The 22,379-nt window shown below is 41.0% G+C and overlaps 1 long non-coding RNA gene across 1 annotated transcript in view; it reads right to left on the minus strand.

Annotated features, from left to right (window-relative positions):
- Window positions 1-3,595: 3,595 nt before the first annotated feature.
- LOC116754669 overlaps window positions 3,596-22,379 on the minus strand; it is a 30,101-nt gene continuing 11,317 nt past the window's right edge. Inside the window, exons 2-3 of the long non-coding RNA XR_004350115.1 lie at window positions 4,138-4,629; window positions 3,596-3,808 (exon numbers count right to left, since the gene is read on the minus strand). This is a non-coding gene — a long non-coding RNA (uncharacterized LOC116754669). The remainder of the gene's footprint in view (window positions 3,809-4,137; window positions 4,630-22,379) is intronic.

Consider the following 22,379-nt stretch of genomic DNA (forward strand, 5'->3'; position numbering starts at 1 on the left):
CACGCTTCACTCCAACCTCTGCTTTCATCATGACTTCTCCCTCTTTATCTCTGAGCTTCCTGCCTCTTAAGGACCTTTGGGATTATAGTGGACCCACCTGGATAATCCAGAATATATTCCCGTCTTAAGATCTTTAACTAAATCACATCTGCAACGTCCCTTTTGCCATGTAGGATAACATTGGGAGATTGGGACACACACATCTTTAGGGACCATTTTTCTGCCTGCAATGTCCCATATGGCTGTTACGAACATGGCATAATCATTGTAAGCACTTAACACAGTGCTTGGTACCTGGTAGAGTATGAATAAATGCTGCTCTCCCTGACTTGTCTCACTGTTTTTTCCTGAATCCTCCTGTATCTGCAGGAAAATGTCCCAGCTCCCTGGTACAGCCTGGGAAGTACCCAGAGACACATTCTGACACTGGATGTCTTGAGTTAATGCTCCAGCTACTCAAAATTTACTATGTCCCATCCAACCCCCTTCCTTATGCATCAGACCTCCATGCTTTTGTTCAAACTACCTCACAGAATAATCTTTCCATCTTTATTAGATGATATAATTCCATTAATTCTATAAGACTCAATTCAGATATTACCTTCTTCTGAAAGTCACCCCTGAGCCCATACCTGGCCTGTTCCCTCTTCCCTAGCCTGGCCAAATTCTTCCTCTGAGATTTTCCAACCTTGGGCTCTCCCTCCTCTCCTCTTTGTCATGGGACTTTCCACACTGTCTTGTGATTATTTCATACATATCATTTCCTCAGTGGACTGCATTTTCTCGAGGGCGGGGCCATCTCTGCATCCTAAGTGCATTTCAATGTTTGCTGCACTATTTTGTGCTCAAGTTTGTTACTATAAACTCCCTCCGGGCAGTGGATGAATTGTGTTGCTATCCAAGCTGCTGTTCTAGGCAATCAAACAATAGCAATTCTAGCTAGTGGCAGAGGCCACATCGTAGACCTATACTGACTTACCGAGTGCTTTTAATATTGAGACGAAAAACCTGAACGACTAATACCAGTAATGTATGACATGGGGATTCCAAGGATGCCGGCTTAGAGGCAAACTCACCTTGGGAATCATCGGGACAATAAGGAGGGTGGATGGTTTTAGATGCAGTTTAAGTGAAAGTCTATACACTAACAAGATGTGTTGGGATTTACCAAATGGTAAGCCCTGCTTTCCAGACAGACAATCTTTGCTTTCCAGGTGCCTATAACCCCACTGAGGAAAATAAATATGCACACACTAAAATGGCAAGGAATGGTCCAAGTGTATAAATTATGTGGAATTGACCATCAGTAACTGAGACCCCAGGAGGAGAGCAGTCACATGGCTCAGGGGCAACACTCAGCTTTAGCGGCTTTCAGATCTGAGTTTGAATCCTGTTTCCTCCACTTGTTCAATATAGGACCTTAAAGGAGTCTCAACACTCTCTGAAAGATGATGTAATACATTTGAGCTGTTTATTTTCTATGTGCCAGACACCACGCTCACTACCTTACCTGGGTTGATTTACTTAATCCTTACCTTCACTCTATGAGATTACGTTCCTCTTCATTTACAGAAGAGGAAACTAAGGCACAAAGTGATTCAATTATGTTCCCAAAGTCATGACCCCAGTATGGGAGGAGCAGAAATGTCACCCCACACCATCCCTCTGTGTTTCTGCCTCTGTGCCGTGCTCATCTGACCACCTCTCAGAGCTGGTGCAAAGGCTGAACATTGCAATGGATGTGGAAGAAGTTGTGAGTTCTTGGGACATACCCCAATGCAGAGAATGACTCCATTTCCCTCCCTCAACCCCTTCCTCTCAACCTCACTTTGTTGGCTTAGGTTGATAACCTTAGGATTTGATCTGCTCTGAAACATGCATAATGATATTGTATATGATTTGCCTACTTCCGTTAGCAGTTGTGAGAAATCAAGTGAGATCACAAAGATTAAATGACTTAGTCGTAGGAACTGAACACATTTTTATTGATGTAGTTAGGTGTTCATGTTTCCACCAGTATTCTAGCTTCTCTTCTTTTATAAAGGTTCCTAAGTTTTCCCAAACCATTCCAAATCATTCAGTCATTCATTCAACAGGTGATTATTGCCTACCTTTTTCGTTCCAGGCACTGGGGGGTTGGTATAAACAAGACAGACAAGGTTTCAGTTCTCACAGAGCTTACTTTATAGTAGGGTGTCCACAGACAATATACAAGTTAGCAACTAGATAAACAGGGTAAGTTCAGATAAAGGCAACTGCTAGGAAGACACTACAATAAAGAAATGTGACAGAAAATGGTCTATGTGAGCAAAAGTATGTTAGAGGCAGGGGTGTGCACAGGCCTTTCACAGGAAGTGACTGAAGCTAAAATCCAAATGGTGAGAAGGATGCCCAAGGTCGGGGTGTTTGAGGCACAGAAGGAAAACCAGGGAGCAAGGGAGATGGAGGTCATGTTGAGGTCAGAGAGGAAGACAGGACCCAGATTAGGGAGGGCTTTGCAGCCAGGTCAGCAGAGGAGTGTTGTGATCCGAAAAGAAAGTTTAAAAACTCTCTCTGGCTTTTGCATAGATGGTGCATGATGGCAGTGGGGTGGGGCATGGAGAGGGAGATGAAGGTACTGAGACCAATTAGGAGGCTATTCTTATGCCCACATGAGAAATCATAGGTTGGAGTGGGTGTGACAGCGACGGCTTCAACACAGTGTCTAGTATTTGCAAGTGCTCTTTTCCTATATGGCATGAGCCCTCACCTGGAATGTCGAATCCATTCCATCCAAAACCACATCAGATACTTCCTTCCGTCCTCACATAAGTATCTGAGCATCAGTCAAGAGTGAAAACTAAAAATTTATCTCCAGATGAATTTTATACTCTCATCCCAAAAGCTCAGCTTTCTACTTCAACAGACCTTTAGATGTTAGGCTTTGCCAGATGTGTATATTTTGAGCAAAAGCAGAAGCAAAAATTAACAAAGCTAGTGTAAAATATGTTGCCACCATTTCATCTCTCCTTCCTCAACAGAGCAGAGCATGCCACACTGACTTTAGAGATTAACTTCGGTTAATTTTTGGTAAACTTACCAAAGTGCATTAGTTTCTACAGTTCTCTCTTTCCCATCCATGGGATTAACTTGTAATGTTACATTTGAGGAGCAGCTCCACCCTCTATTTCTAAATTACCTGCTATCCCTCTGTGTGTGTCATTGAGGCCCTGGGTATCCCTGTAGAGCTTTGGAGACATCATTCCTTTTATGGGTTTCACCTCATCATCACAAAATGTATTGGTTATTCTAACCTTTCTTCAAGAGGCAAAGAAGGCAAGAGTCCCTCCAGGGACTGTTTTGTTTTTTCTTGTTTTTTGTTTTTGTGTAATTCTCAACGTGTAGGCCATGGGGATGGGAGGCATAAAGTGATTTCAAGAGCTCTTGAACCATATATGTACTATGCTTTGTCTCTACCCCAGATAAAATGCCTTGCCCTTTATAAGTTCTAATATTTTTTCAAATGCATATTAATGATGGTTTGTGAAATAAAATCCTGACGCATTTTACATTTTTATTAATACATGACAGTCTTGTATTTTTTTCAATACTTGGATATTTAATTGATAAGCACTTTCCCGTGGTGGTTGCAAAGCAGACTTTTAAAAAGGTGTTTCACAGTCCAAAATGTGATGATGCTCTGAAGTACGGGCTGGGGAGTCAGGCATGTGGGTCCTTGTGCCTGGCAGACTGTGGACTCCATGAGGGCAGGGTTATCCCTGACGCTGTCTATGTTTCTCACATCGCTGAGCACAAGCTCCAGGACCTCCTAGGAATGAAAACAAAATCACATTCCTGGGTGTTCACACACTCTGTGCATTAGACTTGGGAGGCTGACACAATTCATTTTCCGAAACCCAATGAAGGAGGTATTTTCATGAGGATGATTATACTGATGGTGAGAACCTTCACTTTATAGAGAAAGAAACAGGTCCAGAGGAACCTGGAGCTCAGAAAGATTAGGTAACCTCCCCCAAGTTCACAGCGTCTCAGAGGCAGAGTCCAGACTTGAGCTCTAAAATGTGAATCAGAAGCTCTCGGTAAGACCTCATGCTGTTTCAAATAGAAATGTGTCAAATCGATGAACGAATGACTCACCTTACAAAGCCGAGTCCCAGACATCTCAAAAATCTTCACTTTCATAGCTGGGACCTGGGACCCTCTTCAGGGCTTCATGCCAGCCTGAGAAAAGGTGGAGATGCAAAAGGAGGGAGGGAGGAGGAAGTGTGGGATGCTGTTTGCTTCTCTAATAGTCCTGTGACACCAATATTTAATTTTCTCGCTGAGGATATTTCCCATTGTGTCAGCAGAGCTAAGGAAATTGCTCATTGCAGAGAAGGGCCATACTTATGCTTCTGTCGGGGAAGAGCAGAGTGATCCTGTTCACTGATACAGTTGGTGCCCTCCGCTGAGAGCCGACAGCAGCCCTGACGTTTATTATCCACTCTCTCATCCATCCTCCCCCCGGCCCTGCAGGACAGGCAGCCGGAACTCTCCTTGCCCTGCTCTAAATGAGGAGCCAGCTGTCCACATATTCCTGTGTGCCCTTGGGCAAGTCACTTTCCTTCGCTGAGCTCATTTTCTTTTCATCTGTAAAATAAGAAAATTAATCTTGTATTACATGGTGATTTTGAGGATTAAATAAGACGTCAGGTAGAAAGTTCACAGTACTGCGGTAGCACCTTGTAGATTTGACTGATTTTGTCATAGGCATTGGTAAGTAGTGACATGCAGGTAAAAGCATGGGCTTGGAGCCAGTTCTGCCCAAGATCAAGACTTCAGTCTGTCACCTACCAGATCTGTGATGGTGTCACATCTCCGAAATTTGTCATTTGCCCCTGGGAAACCACAGTATGGCCATTTCTTTTCTCTGGAACCCTTCACTTGCCCCTCCACCTGCAGGCCCAACTCTGGGCTAGGTCAATACTCAGGGTCCAGCATTTGGCCAGCAGGTTCTGGGCTTACTCCAACCTGCAGGTCACCAGGTATCAGAGTTGTTATATTTTCCCTTGTGATTTAGGTCTTGTCAAATGCAGCAGCCTCTTCCCCAGAGGCTGAGCCCTGTCCTGCTCTTACCATTGGGGATACTTACTGATTGGCTAAGGAGTGTCTGTCACAGGGAGCAAAAAGGTGGACAAAACATAGTGCCTGCCCTAAACAAGATCAGATTTTAGGGAAGAGAAAAATAAAGGAAAAATACCAACCATTTATTTGGATGTTTACTGCAGGCCAGGGACACTATAGCACCTTCCTTACAGCCAGTTCTGAAACAAGACTTATTTTTATAACACAAATGTTTTCCAGCATAATTGATATATCAGGGAACAATTTGAGCATAACACAAATTTTGTGTTTGCTTAGCAGAATTTTGTCCACAAGAAGCATTAGATAAACAAAGAAAACTGCATCCATGTGAACAGAGACATATGAAAATTTAAAAAACGAACACAAAACGTACCTCAGACATCCACCAACTACCCAGTCGCTCGCGTGTGCCCTAAGCCACACTCTCCTATCCACATCCTGTGTTATGACTTTCCACCCAATTTTATGCCTCTCCTTCCTCACTTCTCCATCACTCACAGTATACAAACTTCAGGTCTTTTTCAAAGTCAAGGGCCATATTTATTGAAGTATTTTATTTCTTATCTACTGACTATGTGTAAAGCTGTGCCACCACTTTTATTAAGTTCCTATCTGGTTCTTCTTTAAATGTATCAGTGATGAAGTTTTTGAGTGCTGTGCCAATAACTCCATGCTTCCCTTGAGCCCTGTCATTTTTATTGCATGACTGTGCATAGTGTAATGATTTTTAGGGACTCATACGTCACATTACAGCAAAATTGACTGTATATAATCTCATTTAATTTAGCTTCATAATAGCAGGTGGGTATTATGTCAGTATTTACTAGGCGGATATTACTTTCACCAATAACATCTGTGGGAACTAGGGCTTAATCCAGGTTTCCATCTACTGCTTGGTAGAGCTGAAATTAAAACCCAGGTTAGTCTGATGCCCAAGCATGGCTGTTAGCCATGGTGCTTCCAGAACTGAAGAAATCTACTTCCCTATTACTCAAGAGATTCACAGAAGCAGGATCAGCTTTTCACAGAGCGTTTGAAGATTTCCAACTACAATTTTCAGAGCTTGGATGCTATCCAGGGGAAAGTAAAGTGTGACACAGTCCACTGCTTCTGTTTAAAAGTTTATCCCATCTCAGAGAATGAAATCCAGGTCTTCCACCTGGAAGAATCGAGGTATTCATTAGTTCCTTTCCCCCAAGGGGTTTCACTGTGATTCAGGCATTGCCAGGTGTGTGGATACTGAAGGAAGCAGACATCTTCCCCACCTCATTCTGCTTAGGGTCCAATGGAGGGGGTGGAGGAGGAGACAAGCCCGGGGAGACAGGTATCACGCATGCTAAGAAATGGAGCATTCTAAACTGGAGGGTGTGGCGGGTAAGGTCGAAGACTGCGGGAACCTCCTGTAAAATAGGTGTCAGCATGCAGGAACCGCGAAGGGGAGGGCTGGGGATAGAACCCAGGTATACCTTTGGATTGAGCAAATGAGAGAGACGCGAGACATAGGGGCAGGCGGTCCAGGGAAACCCTTTGGAAAAGTTTCACTAAAAAGCAGTATTGGGCTTCCCTGGTGGCGCAGTGGTTGAGAGTCTGCCTGCCGATGCAGGGGACGCGGGCTCGTGCCCGGATCCGGGAGGATCCCACATGCAGCGGAGCGGCTGGGCCCGTGAGCCATGGTCGCTGAGCCTGCGCGTCCGGAGCCTGTGCTCCGCAACGGGAGAGGCCACAACAGTGAGAGGCCCACGTACCGCAAAAAAAAAAAAAAAAAAAAAGCAGTGTTAATAGGTGGGGGCATGAGATTATGGGATCTTTTATTTAAAATGAGAGGAAATGAACCTGCGTAAATGCCAAAGCGAAGGAGAAGATTGAAACCTCTGCTGGGGGCAGGTGATTGCTAGTAGAGCCCAGCCTCCACACCCAGGAGTTCTCTTTCTATCCTCCCGCACCCTCGGGGGCCGGGGGCGGGCGGCTGTTCAGAGCATCTTCCCTCTGATCACGCCCCTGTGCCCCATCCCCAGCAGCCAGCATCCTTTGAAATGAAAAGGCTCTTGGGTGTGTGTCCCGCGTGATTCCAGCAGTCTGGCTGCCTGAGCAGCCAGGTAAGACAGGTTCACCCAAAACCAACGGCCTCACACTTTCCTTCTCATCTTTAATGGGCCGGATCGGCACCTGAAACAGGGAGGAGCCGTCATCGAAGGCGACAACCATGGCGAGGGAAACCCGCGTGCTGACCATGAGTGTGATGTGTGGCTCTAGCTGGAGCTGGGTTCCCTAGTCTGGAACCAATTCTCCTTCCTTCTTCTCCTATTGCCCCTGCCATCTCCTGCAATTGCTGAAGTGAATGTCTGCAAACATTCGGCTGAAGTAAAAGCTGGGCTTCCATTTCAATCAGCTTGTGGCAACATCAGGCAGAGTGGGGCAGAGATTTGGAGCCAAAAATAAAAGGTTTGCATTGTGGTCGCCCTACACCTAGACATGGCAATTTTATAGCACACAGATGATGATTTTTTTAGTTGAAGCTGAAATTCACATAAATACAGTTAACCATATTAAAGTAAATAAATCAGTTGTTTTTGGTATATTAATAATGTTGCACAACCACCACCTCTCTCTAGTTTCAAAGCTTTTCATCATCCCATTAAAACATCCTGTACCTAGCAAGTAATCAGTCCTCATTCCTCACATCCTCTGGTAAATGCGTATCCATTTTCTATCTCCATGGATTTGCCAATTCTGGAAAATTCATATAAAAGGAATCATACAATATGTGACCTACTGTGTCTGGCTTCCTTTATTTAGCATAATGTTTTGAGGTCCACCCAAGTTGTAACATGTATCAATACTTCTTTTTTGGCCTCATAACATTTCCTTTTATGCATATACCACATATTATTTATTCATTTATCATTGATCGATATCTGAGTTGTTTCCATTTGGGGGCTATTATGAATAATGATGCTCTGAACATTCATATACAAGTTTCTATGTGAATATATGTTTTCATTCTTTTTGGGGGGTGGGCATATACCTAGTATTGGAATTGTTGGTCAGTGATTCTAGAGGCAGGGCAGGAATAAAGATGCAGACATAGAGAATGGACTTGAGGACACAGGGAGGGGGAAGGGGAAGCTGGGACGAAGTGAGAGAGTGGCATGGACATATGTACGCTACCAAATGTAAAATAGATAGCTAGTGGGAGCAGTCGTATAGTACAGGGAGATCAGCTCGGTGCTTTGTGACCACCTAGAGGGGTGAGATAGGGAGGGTGGGAGGGAGATGCAAGAGGGAGGAGATATGGGGATATTTGTATATGTATAGCTGATACACTTTGTTATACAGCAGAAACTAACACACCATTGTAAAGCAATTATGCTCCAATAAAGATGTTAAAAATATTTTAATATTAATTACATATTTATTTAAATGTGTATTTTGTATGTTTATATATAACACAGTAAGCCCTTAATTATATATATTGTTTCTCAAGACAACTCTAAGTAAAATTAAATCAGTTTAAAGAAAATATAAAATACAAGTGGTAGGTATATGTGGCCCAGACTGTGTAGGTGATACAGGAATTATTTGGGAAACACTTAGGCAGACAAATAGCTCAATGGAAGATATTCAGTCTCCTCATTCTTAAAATAGGACATAATAACAACTCATGGGTTTTTATAAGGTTGAAATTAGATGACAAATGTGAAACCTCCCCAGTGTCCTCAGCTTAGGCGTACAGATGGAATCCCGTAAGCATTGTTTACCTAACTTTCCAGCATAATCATATGACCTCAGTTCCCTTCAAAGTGCCCCCTATGTTGCAGTATTATTTCTGGGAATTTTTTGAGCCACTGACATCCAAGATGGAGACATAGTCCAGGCCATCTCAAACCTATAAAACCCTCAGGTGCCTAGTTGGTTTGGTGCAAACTTTCGACTCCTCAACAGGCTTCCAGAGAAGAGTTCCCTTTAGCTTCTGCTCCAGATTCTTCGACTTCTAAGTTTGGCCCATAGTCTGTGACTATGGCCATAGCTATGACTCCCCCAATGCCTATTCCTCTGCCTCAGACTTCAGCCAAAAAAGGAACAAGTCCAGTGTGAGCAAATTGATGCTTGCAGCCCAACCCACTCAGCCCCTTTTAGATAGAGCAGGGCAAACCTGAGTTCCCCATAAGAACAACTAGAGTCATACTGGCATATGGTAGGGGCTTATCAAAAGTTCTTCACTTCCCTTATTAGGATTTGAAATCCAGGTGCCCTGACAACCCCTCCAGGGCTCTCACATGCATGAGGCATGGTGACATCTCCATGGCCTAATACCCATGAGTAGCACTTGGGCAGTCACAAAGTACCTTTCCATATATCTTCAAAAATTCTCATGTACCTCCTGGGAGGTTTGCAGTATGAGCTTCCTCTCACAGATGAGGCAACTGAGACTAAAGAAAGGTCAAATAACTTTGCCATCACTAGAGATAGTCACTGGAAATGTCAGATATTATAAGCTGAATTGTGTCTCTCTCCCCCAAAATCCATATGATGAAATCCTAACTCCCAGCACCTCAGAATGTGACTATGTTTGGAGATAGGGTCTTCAGAGAGGTAATTAGGTTAAAATGAGGTCAATGAAGTGGGCACCAATCCAATAGGACCAATATCCTTATAAAAAGAGGAAATTTGGAGACAGGTATGCACACAGGGAGAATGCCATGTGAACAAAAAGGCAGAGATCAGGGTGATGCTTCTATAAGTCATGGGATGCCAAAGATTGCCAGCAAACCCCAGAAGCTAGGAGTGGGGCAAGGAACTGATTCTTTCTCACAGTTCACAGAGGGAAGCAACCCTGCTGATATCTTGATCTTGGACTTCTGGCCTCCTGAAAGGTGAGACGATACATTTCTATTGTTTAAGCCCTTAGTTCACAGTATTTTGTTATGGAAGCCCTAGCAAACTGATACAGCAGGATTCAATCCCAATTCTATTTTAAAGCACAGCACTCACCACCCACCTACAAGCAGGCTTAGAACAAAGAATATACATATGTGCACGCACACGCACACACACATACACACACACACACTACCTTTAAACCACCAAAAAATTTCAGAAACTAAAGTTCATGTACAACTTTCAAAGGACTACTACTCAGACCAGCATGTAGCACCTGTTAAGTTTTATTTTATTCACAGTTCTAAGTAGTTTGACAATATATTTTCCAGCCAGTTAGGAAAGAGATGAACTAACATGTACCAGGTACTGTGTTTATGGTTTACAGTTACTGTAGACCATTTGCATCTAACAAAACTCCTCTGATTTAAAATGTTTATTCCAACATTTCTGATAAGTTGTGTCTAAGAAGAGACAGGAATTCCAAAAAAATTAGTACCCCAGAGTAAATAAAGGGAAAATCTTACGTACATAAACATATCCTCAGGGGACTACGCATTTCAATGCAACTTAAGGGTACATATGATGATTGTACAAATATCATGAACATGATAATAATTTTCCAGGAAAAAGTTTTTCCATCTAAGAACACAGGAAAATGTGCTTCATTGCTATGAATGAATCCATCAAGATAGGATCATTCTAAATGTAAAAGTTTAAAGGAACCAAGTTTTACCAATTCCGAGAAAATGATTCACTCTAGAAAATGTAGTTTCCTGAGATTCGAGAAGGTAAGCATTGTGTGAACTCACATTACCATGTTCTCTCCTGCAGTATTACTTAGGCGTGATCACCTGGAGAACAAGGCAAAAGAACTTAAGTTACAGTGGTGTAAACAGTGTTCCCAGGAAGGTCTCATGCTCCAAGGTCTCCAAGATGCCAGAAAGGACATCTCCTCCAGTCCACCATGGTATTTGGAAGTAAAACGTAACCCCTGTAGTCATCTTTTACAAATATTCCCTATTTGATGAGTTATCAGGAACCAAGTACAAAATAAAACAACAAAGACCCAAGAGAATGACCTGAAGAGAGACTAGGATGAAACAACACAGGACAGGAAAAACTTTTTTCAGGAAATAAACTTGGGTGCAAAATAGGCAATTTTATTTTTCTAGAAATCAGTTGCATCTTTATACCTTTGCACCTGGTGGCTGAAAACTCCAGCTAGGCACTTCCAGGTAAACGTTGTGTTAGTTTTCTGTGGCTGCTGTCAAAGTACCACAAGTTCCTTTCATTTTCTCATAGTTCTGGAGGCTAGAAGTCCAAGATCAAGGCATTGGCAGGGTTGACTCCTGGCTGTAAGGGAAGTATCTGCCACAAGCCTCCCTCTGGTTTGTAAATGGATGTTGTTTGGGTGTCAACTGTATCCCCCCAAAATTTATACGTTGAAGACTTAAACCCCCAGTACTCCAGAATGTGACTGTATTTGGAGATAAAGAGGTGATTAAGTTAAAATCAGGTCCTGTGGGTGGGCCCTGATCCAATAACATGACTGAAAGAAGAGAGTAAGAGACAGACACAAACAGGGAGACCGTGTGAAGACACAGGAAGAAGACAGCCTTCGACAAGTCAAGGAGAGAGTCCTCAGAAGAAATCCACCCTGCTGACATTTTGATCTCAGACTTCTCAAACAGAATCATGAGAAAATACACGTCTGTTTTTCAAGCCGCCCAGTCTGTGGCACTTTGTTACTGCAGTCCAAGCAGACTAACAGAGTCATCTTCTCCCTCTGTCCCTTTACATTGTCTTCCTTCCACATGTGTCTGTCTCTGTGTCAAGAATCTTTCTTTTCACTAGGATAACCGTCATATTGTATTAGCGGCCACACTGATGGTCTGATTACCTCTGTAAAGACTCTGCCTCCAAACAAGGTCACGTTAAGAGGTATTGGGCATTAGGACTTTAACACGTATCTTTTGGCGTCACACTTCAACCCATAATAATTATTTCAGCTTTAAACGCTGTTGAACTATTCTTTTTTCCAAACTACACAACTTGGCCAATAAATATCATAAGAGAGAGGGCTTTAGTTTCTTCATCTATGAGGAAATGAGGGGAGTGAACACGTGACACCGAGCTCTGACTTTCTATGACCCGAAGCCACCGTGACTTTCCTTAAATGCTTGCACTGTTTCTCTTCAAGACAATGAACCTGATTGATTCCTGCTAGATTTAAGGAAATGGCCTCTGGGTTTCCCTTAACTTTAATTTAGAGTGATTCCAGTGTGGTAAAGGCCCCGTTCATATTAGTGCTTTGCTGAGGGCTACGTACAGTATGCTCGCTCACGAGAGGAGGACAGGAAAAGTGCCAAGAACAGTATCACAGGCGGCAGGTTTGGGCAGTGAGTCAGTGAACAGAGGCTAATGCCTGCAGAAGGGATTTGTTGTAGAGTTTGGCTGACATCCTGCCATCAGTTAGGGCAGTTACCAGTGTTACTATCTCTGCTTGACAGGGTATAAGTGAAGGAAACCCAGGCTTCAGAATCAGACAGCCCTTAGTCACGTTCCTGCTCTGAGATGCTTGAGGCCTGTAACTCTGTCCAAGCCAACTCCAACCAAAATGGGTTAGTGATTCCTAACCCATTAAATTAAATTAAATGAGGTATGCTCATTGACTTTTAGTAAATGTCAAAAACATACCAAAAAACAGCAAATCAAAAAATACTGTGTCCTTTCCCTGTCGTGCAACCTACATGAGTCTTCACTGAAGAATCAGTACAACTTTAGGACAGTTATAAAGAAAAGGAAAACACACTAGCTATACCTTCCTTGCCTCCGTGTTCACTGTTCCTGTATTAAAAGTCTTCAATGAGGAAAGATCAGTATAATAAGCCATTCAATTATGAATTCATTTTTAAAGCAGGGAAAACTGATTAATTTGTTAATGGATGAGTGTACTTACTGGTTAATGAATTTTATAATTTGGTTAAATTCTGTACCTGTTCAATTAGGTTTTATTTTATGCATATTCACTTAGCACAGGTATTCATTTTGTAAATGGTATTTTATGAATATTTATTTAGCAGAGTTTCACTTTTCAGTGTAGCAATGTATTTAGTGCCCCTGTATGAATTTTGCCATTCTATGGAAGCAGTAAGAACGGGAGTTGTGATGCCTGCTCTGTACCTCTACCCTCAAATTGAGGGGTCTGCTTTTCAGAACATGGGCTGTTTCATAAAAACAGAAACAAAAACAAAACACAGTGCAAGCTGACTATTATAGGAATGAAAGAAGCAACATCAGCAGCTAAGCACAAAGGTGGGATTCTTAAGAGAGCAGACCCAACACACTGTGGGTTCAAAGATTTATATAACTCAGTTTTGCATACATTTTGATATAAATTATTGAGTAGCAATGCTGCTGGGGAATTTTATTAAACACTTAACATGAATTAGCTCATGTAATCTTTACACTACCACTAATGATGGTATGATACCCATTTTACAGATGAGATAAGTAAGTTGCAGATGAAATAAATTTCCAAAGTCACTAAAAGTGGTGAGGCTTAGCATGACCCCATGAACTCTGAGCTAGTGGGTCAGTCATTCTTTGTACAAGAATGGGGACAGGCTTGAAGCAGAGTAGATGGATTGCGACACAGTAGCAGGGGCCACCTGGAGGGAGAGGAGAAAACAATAACGATGAGAGTTTACATTTACTGAGGGATTATTATGTATCAGGCACTTTACACGTAATATTCTGGTTAGTCCTCAAAGTAAACCACTGAAATGGGTGTTATAGTCTCATTTTATAGAAGAGGAAACTGAGGCACAGAGAAGTTAAGTAACTTGCCTAAGTTCAAAGAGCTTACAAGTGATGGAGCCAGGATTCCAGGGTCACTTCCACTCTGCTAGACTCCCACTGGGGTCTGGGGCTGAGGCTGCAGACACATTTCCTGTCCTGAGCAGACATAGCTCAGACACAGGGACAAGTCTTGTTCTTAAAGGATGCCCTGGGGTCCATTCAGGAGCTGGAGTGTCATAGACTCAAAGGTAGGGCTTACAGATTCTTCTCAGGAACTGAAAATAAATATTTTATTTGCCTTTTAGTTTATTTCTCACTGGAAGACACATGTGGGAAGAAGGTCTAAAATGGCATACTATAGTATAGAACAGTATTGAAAAGCAATTAACACAATCGTATGGTTCATGAAAGCCACCAATTATCATAAGAGCACAGAGCCCTTGCACCCCAGCCATAAGTCCATCTCACTGTGATGCAGTCACCTACTCAAGGGCCAAAAATTCCCATACACTTAGTATGATGAAGGAATCATGGCACATCACGTGCATATACCTATGCTTGTCAACATCAGAGCTTGTCATGCAGAGAGATACATTAAGAAGTAAGCTAGAGAACCAAAAACATTTTTAAGGTTTTTAGAAATCATGACATATTCAACAAAATCCTTTTTAAGAAGATAATTCAGTAAGATGCATTGTTCTTCAGAGAATAGTATAATTCTTCCAGAACCTATAGGAACAGGAACGAGTACCTGCTGTCTGTATTTCACAGTGCAGGTAATACCTGAGGGACCATTCAGTGGGACTTTCCAGGTGTTCTAGTATATTCCAAAGGAGCCCTTTAAAGACCAGATAAGCAAAGAAATGAACATATCCAAAGGAGTACTGTGTGGGACCTAAAATTTGATTTCTCAACAAAACCTATATTTGATGGAGATAATTAATAATTATTTTAATTTAAAATAAACAACCAAAGGAGCAAAAACCTATAACAGTCTATTAATTATATAAAACACGAGTGGAACTTCCAAGTTCTAACAGGCCATCCTAGACTTTCTTGGAATTTAAAACAGTGGAAATTCTTTGTTAGAAGTTCTTGAAAACCCTGAAGAGCTTTGAACACTTAACAATATGGAAAGAGAAGAAATGGGTACCAAATTAATGAAAATATCATGGACAATACCAACAACCATTTATTTAGGTGCTTCTGCCTGTCAGCAAGGAGGCACTTCATTCATAATTTCATTTAATCCTCCCAAGAAGAAATCCCAAGAAAGGGAACGTTATTATCCTTCTCCAGTGGCAGGAAACAAGCACGGAGAAGTTAAGAAAACTGTCTAAGGTAACACAGCTCATTATCAGTACAGCCAAATTCTCACCTATGTTACTCTAAAGGTCATTCCAGCCCCCAGGATAGCACACTGCTTCTCATTTTCGATTTTCAAAATGGTCTAAAAATTGTTTGTTTTTTTTTAACTTTTTAAGATGGATTCAAGTAAAGAATGATTAGAAATAGTTGAAAGTACAGTACTTTGTTGAAGATCAGATCATAATGAGAAAAAATCACCTCCATGACTCACTTTTTTCCCTTAGAAAAAGCAACTTCTGCCATAAGCTGGGACTGTAACTCAAGTGCTTGTATGAACTTGATTATCAAGTTCATAAGATATTCTGGGAATGAGATAAACAAGTTGGGAAATCAAAATGAATTCTCTTGAGTCCCAGGAATATAAAGGAAAATGTCAAATCTAGACAGAGCTTCTGAGTAGGGTGTCCTGAGTATATTCATTGGCAATTTCATGAGGGGAGGAGTATTGTAAATGATAATATCTTATGCACTTGTGGGCAATAGATTCAAGAGCAATCAATTTAAGTAAATCAAAAAGTGGGTCCAAATAGGGGAGAACCGTATTATTTATAAATGGCTTTGTGGATCAGCTAGTGTCCTAGACCCTTAAATGTTCACTGAATCCTCCAAGGAACCCATGAGTTGGGGATGGAGATTCTCTTTTTTGTTTTTTTTTTTCATATAATTAAACAAAGCCTCAGGGCAGTCAGTATGTCTGAGGTTTCACAGCTGGGAAATGTTAGAACTGGTTACATTCACATTTGTCTAAGTTGTCTCAGGAGAATGAGAGTGAAGAGGCATCTGAACGCTGCTCCATCATGAGGAATGAAAGAAAGTATCAGAGGTGTTTTCCTGAAGAGCAGAAGTCTCGGATCAGATACAAGAGATGTCTGACTTCAAGTCAGGTGAAATAGATAAAGAAAGCAGGGACGCTTTGGTTAAATGAGGATAGAAGGGGTTCCAAAAAGGTGTTCCTAGGCAAGTTAAGCTAGTCAGTAACACAAGAGGCAGAGTAGTAAACAGATAGTTGAGTCCAACTGCCTGGGTTTGAGCCCCAGCCTAGGTCTGTGAACTTAGGCAAACACTTGAAACTCCCAATGCCGCATGCATTAGTTTGGGTCCACTGAGAACCAGATGTCAAGATGGGATTGTAGGTGTAAGACATTTATTGGAGGAGTGGATTAGTATCAGCACAGGCTGCCATAACAAAATACCATAGACTGGGTGACTTAAACAACAGAAATTTATTTTCTCACAGTTCTGGAGGCTGGGAAGTCTAAGATCAAGGTGCTGGGCAACTGGGTTTCTAGTGAGAGCTTGCTTCCTGGCTTTCAGATGGCCACCTTCTGGCTGTGTCCTCACATGGGAGAGAGAGTGAGAGAGAGAGAGAGAGAGATTAGGAACAGGGGAAGGGGATATAACACAGTCCATAGCATGGAGGGAGCAGAAAGCAGGCAGAGCCTTCTCCCTATGTGGATCTGATATCTGTGAAAGAAGAAAAGGGAGGAAGATTTGAGTAGGAAGGATCTTTTACTGCAGCCCACTTTCAAGAAAGGTTAGGCCAGGCTAATAAGTATTTTTTTGTTCTTTTTTTAGCTTTATTGAGTTAAAATTGACATATAAAACTGTAAGATGTCTAAAGTATACAATGTGATGATTTGACATTCATAGACATTGTGACAGTGCCCCCATTAAGTTAATTCGTACATTCACCACCTCACATATATACCTTTTTAAAATTTCTTTTTATTTTATATTGGAGTATAATTGATTTACAATGGTGTGTTAGTTTCAAGTGTACAGCAAAGTGATTCAGTTATACCTATACATATATCTATTCTTTTTCAGATTCTTTTCCCATTAAATTATTAGAAAATATTGAGCAGAGTTCCCTGTGCTATATACTAGGTCCTTGTTGATTATCTATTTTATATATCGATATAATAGTGTGTATATGTTAATACCTAACCCCTAATTTATCCCTCCCCCCACCAACCTTTCCCCTTTGGTAACCGTAAGTTTGTTTTCTAAGTCTGTGAGCCTGTTTCTGTTTTATAAATATGTTCATTTGTGTCCTTTTTTTTTAGATTCTACATATAAGCAGTATCCTACGATATTTGTCTTTCTCGGTCTGACTTACTTCACTTAGTATGATAATCTCCATGACCATCCATGTTGCTGCAAATGGCATTATTTCATTCTTTCTTATTGCTGAATAGTATTCCATTGTATATATGTGCCACACCTTCTTTATCCATTCATCTGTTGATGGACATTTAGGTTGCTTCCATGTCCTGGCTATTGTAAATAGTGCAGCTATGAACATTGGGGTGCATGTATCTTTTTGAATTATGATTTTCTCCAGATAATCTCCAGATGATGTTCTCCCAGGTGTGGGATTGCTGGATCATATGGTAACTCTAATAGGTGTTCTTGAGATAGTCACTCTCTGGAGGAGTCTTGCATCTCACTATGCAGTAGAGTGTCCTGTCATTGGGCTGGGAGTAGCCCAAGGGAAGTGTGCTTTTGGCACACATGGTAATGAAAGCAAAGGGGCAGCAGCTGGGACTATCAGCAAATTGTGCTCTTACAGAAGAAATCTTAGTGGTACATTTCCTTGGCTGTTTCTGGGCACAGATTGGAAGACACTAACCATAGTGCATAGTTCAAACAACACTTGGCAGGATGAAATGAGTTAATATAAAGTACATGGCTCAATGCCTAGTGCATGGTGGCCATTTAATATTCATCAGCTCTTATTAAAATGTGCTTCTCATCCACCCTGGTCTTTGGGTGACAAATGTAAAGAGGGCCAATTACATATTCATCCCAGGTTGTGTTTGTTGATCATCAACACCCACACTTCAAGTAAATATATCATTGGTTTTATTGCTTTGTAAAAATTTTCCAAAGATAATCAGTGTGAATGCTGAAAATTGTTATTGTACTGTAAAAGGAATAAAGAGCTCAATTTTCCTGACTTGAGGCTGGTGATCATAATACACAATTGCAGCTGCATTGGTTATTTATATGTTTCTAGTTCAGTGGAGGTACCTTAGAATTACAAAATCTCAGAATTAAATGGAAAAATTTAAGCCATCTGGTCCAAACACCATGCTCTGCTTGGATTTCCCAAAGAAATGATCCTTCAGCCTCTGTTCACCAACAGCAATGATGAAAAACTTACTCTTTTATATGGTTGGATATTCCTTTTTTGACATGCTTTTCTCCATAAGGATGGTCTCTAGGGACCGTATTCTCATTTCCAGTTAGATTGAGCCAATAGGTTTAGCCAACATCCAGCAGGATATTGGTGGGTGAGAGGAGAGGAGTCAGGCTACTTCTCTCCTTGGGTCCTGTCCTAAGGGTGATGTAGGACAAGCGAGTCCCCGATTGAAGTCACCACTCCTCTCGAACTAGTGGGTGCTGATAGCCATCTCATCGTGCTCTTTTACTAGCCGTGGTTATCACATTATCCTTCGTGGTTCTCCCATACCTTTGTAGTTAGCGCCATTTATAAGCCCATTTCAAACAACCCCAGTTTGAATTTGCCATCTGTTTCTCATTGGTACCCTGACTACCACAGACTGTTCCTAACTAATAGAAAGGTCTCCATTACCAAGGTGATGGGACCCCTTGTTCCATTCCTTGGAGTCAGGCAGAAAGGGTCCCATGTATCTTTCCAAATAAAAGTTCTTCAAGTCCACAAGGCAGATCTTAATAGAAACCTAAAAATCTGGACACGTTCAGTCTGAAGCTTTTGTGATAAAGATTTCGAAAGCATTTCAGGAAAAATCAAATTTGAAGCTAAGTACTTTCCTTAAATATCTTGCTGAGCTTAACAATCCTTTGTACACCTTCCATTCAAAAAATGTCTAAGACTTTTAATAGTCTACTTATATTTCCAGTCTTCACATCTTAGGAAAACACTTTCCCTTTGCTCATTCTTTTGTGATGCTAGATGCTTCCTCTGTGTTGAATAAAGTATTATAGCCTTTAATTTGCCCTCAGTTGACTATGCAAAAGATTCCCCTGAAGACAAATTCTACATCTTTAATGTTATTATATGTTTTCATTTTAAGAGACCAGTAAAAATCGGGGGTGGGGAGAAAAGGAGAAAATGGAAAAAAAAAAAAAAAAAAGAAGAAAGAAATCTACAACCTCACTGTTCAAACCACCCAGTTAATAGTTTCCTGAATAATTTATAGTCCTCTGAATGTATAGTAACCATATATTTATTTTTAGCCTGCATTTTCTATTTCACTTGACAAGCATTTTCCCATATTTTCACGTAGCTTTCTGAAAAGCTGCTTGAAGACAACATAATACACCATTGCATGTCTAGGTCACAAGTTATTTGACCATATCCCACCATTTGATAGGTAGGTTATTCTTATTTGACTTTTTAGAAGCTTTGAGTATTATAATATTTGTTACAATAAATATTTTTGTAAGTAAGACTTTCCGTTGTTGTTGCCCTTGATTTTAGTTTTCTTCCTCAGGTTTCATTCTCAGGATTAACACTAAGTACCAAAATGTTTAACCAATCATCCATCTCTCCCTGGAATGTGTAAGAATTTCTGTACAACCACATCTTGGCCAGCAAGATGTTGCTATCAATGCAAACTCTGCTAGTGTTTCATTTCCAACATTTCTGGAATCGTTGTGGTCTTAGCTAATACTGAATCAGTTACACAAATGATTACTGACCCAGAGGCTTGAAAAATTAATGGTTAGAGAGTATTTTCTTCACAACAGGATTTATTCAGACCTTATGCCAGGTGGGCTGATGTTTGTAAAATATTCAAGCAAGATCTCTCATTTTATATATTTTGTAATAAATACATTTTAGATTGATATATAGCACATGTGTGTCTTAATAGACACACTTAGTTGCTTTCAATATAACTTTTACAATATCTGTATTACAATATCACTTCAATGCAATCTTTGTTCATAAGTCTTTGCTTCAGGTATTGCTATTTTCTTAACAGAGATTTGTTGCAGCAGAATTAGTGAGCCGAGGACTCTACTCATTATTGACCTTCATATATATTATTCAATTGCTTTCTGGAATGTTTTCACCATTTGAACTTGAGATTATATGAGCATGTCCTAATCTATCCATAGATCTTTATCAGTGTTAAATGTTACACACATGTAAATTATATATGCACATATATATTTAAATATTTAATAATTTGGTGGGTGAAATCGTCATTCACTTTTATTACAATTAATTTAAAAATTATCCCTGGAGTGTTGGAGCAATTATCTATATCTTCTTTTAGTAAGTATTTTACCTCTAGGGAGTATACATTTTTCCCTCCTGCTCCTGGAATTATAGGTGGACCTTGATAGAAAGTCTCCTTACTCTACATATACATTTCTTAAATTTGGCTACACAGCCCCTCAGTTTCTCACTTTTCAAAATGAAGAGAACAAAGAGCATAGGAGCCCCAGAAGGAGAATGTCCAGCTGGCTGGTGGTTATCGATGCATGTCTTGCTAATATTCTAATTCCTCCCTCTCTGGTGCTGTTTGTGGTTCTGGCTAATGCTTGTTCACTTACACAAACGGTTACTGATCCAGAGGTTCAGGGTATCAAGTTTTGAAGTGTAGCCCATTGTGGGCTTGGGATGTCCCTGGATTCAAAAGCAGGTCCTTCTCTCAAAGTGGAGAAAGAAAATATTAAATGAAGGCAGGTAGAAGAACACCAGTATCTATGAACTATCTATTAACTATTCAGATATTCTTTCACCAAACATTTTTTTAGCACTTCTGCTATGAGGTCCTTGCTGTTTGAGGTGCAAGGGAGACAAGGTGACACAGGAATATTGATGGACTTTGTACCTGGTCAGGGACTCGGGCCCAGAATTGACCATGACACTGAATGGTCAGGCCTGCCTCACAGACGATATTCTTAGAAAGTGCTTTGAGGATGCCATGGAGGTGCTAAGTCCTTCCACCAGTGAGGACCAGGGAAAGTTAAATCCAAGAGGGCTCTGAAAGCCATGGAGACCACTGCTGGTTAGCAAAGGGGAGAACATGTTTTGAACAAGGCATAGAGACATGAAAAATTGTGGCCTGTTTGGGAATCTAGGTTAGGGTGTCTGACACTCTTGTGTCTTAAAATGTGGCCAAGAAAGTAGACAGGCAGAGAAAGTAGACAAGAAGGTAAAGGTGGACCAATCTTGCAAAAGGCTTTAAATGCCACATTTAAAAAGAAAAAAGCAAACTTACCTTCCATCAATGGGCAGCCATCAAGGTTTGTGAGCGGGAAATAACAAATACCCCTCCAAAGATCACAGTCAACATAGATAACTTGAACTCCATGCAAATGCCAGCCAGCTACAGAAATGGAGCTCCCAACACCATCCACTTTCTTTCTGCATAGAGGTTCCCGTCCCTTTATTTACTGACTTTTATCTAAACCTCAAAAACACATTTGTGTTTATTAATGACTGTCTATAGTATATCACAATTGTGACATTTGAAAACCTGAAGTCATTTGAATTATGACATTGCCAAGGAAACAACAAATTCCTTTACATTTGAAAGCTTCCCAATTCTATCAGTCCCCATGGTGTTGGAACAAGAGCTTAAGGGTTTTCAAACTCCAAGCATGTTTCATAGGGAGAGGAACCAAGCATGAAGTATTTCAAACATTAGCTGTTGTTGTTTTCTTTTTTTTTACACTATGAATATGTCAAGGTCTGCAACAGGAAAGGTCTGTTGTCTCTAGTGTCGTGATAGTAAGATACATAATGGGGTATGATCACGCATACTTCAAAATGACGCATGTGCAGGACAGAGATGAGAGCAGAGCAAAAGGGAAGACAGACTCAGTGCTGTCTGATGGGGAGAGTTGGCTGCAGTGTGAGACAGTCCTGGCTCAAACCCCAGCCTCAGTGTCCTCTCCTCTAAGGAATCATTGTCAAGGTTCAAGGGGACAGAATATACCAAATACATTAATGCTGAATCCAAGCAAGATCTCATTTACATGCAATCTAAAACCATGGTGTCATGAACCCTACTGACTTGATTACAGGGTCTCATTTCCTCTCATCATCATCTTCCAATTCTTTATTGGATCCCCAAAAGGAGTATATCATACACTCACAATTATCAACTAGTTACCACAGCCTGGTGGGTTGTTTGTCTGGTTAAGCTTAGGTTGTATCATATAATGTAAGGTTTCTACAATAGCGACACCCCTGAATCTCA

This window comes from Phocoena sinus, chromosome 5, assembly GCF_008692025.1.
Source record: "Phocoena sinus isolate mPhoSin1 chromosome 5, mPhoSin1.pri, whole genome shotgun sequence".
Lineage (NCBI taxonomy): Eukaryota > Metazoa > Chordata > Mammalia > Artiodactyla > Phocoenidae > Phocoena > Phocoena sinus.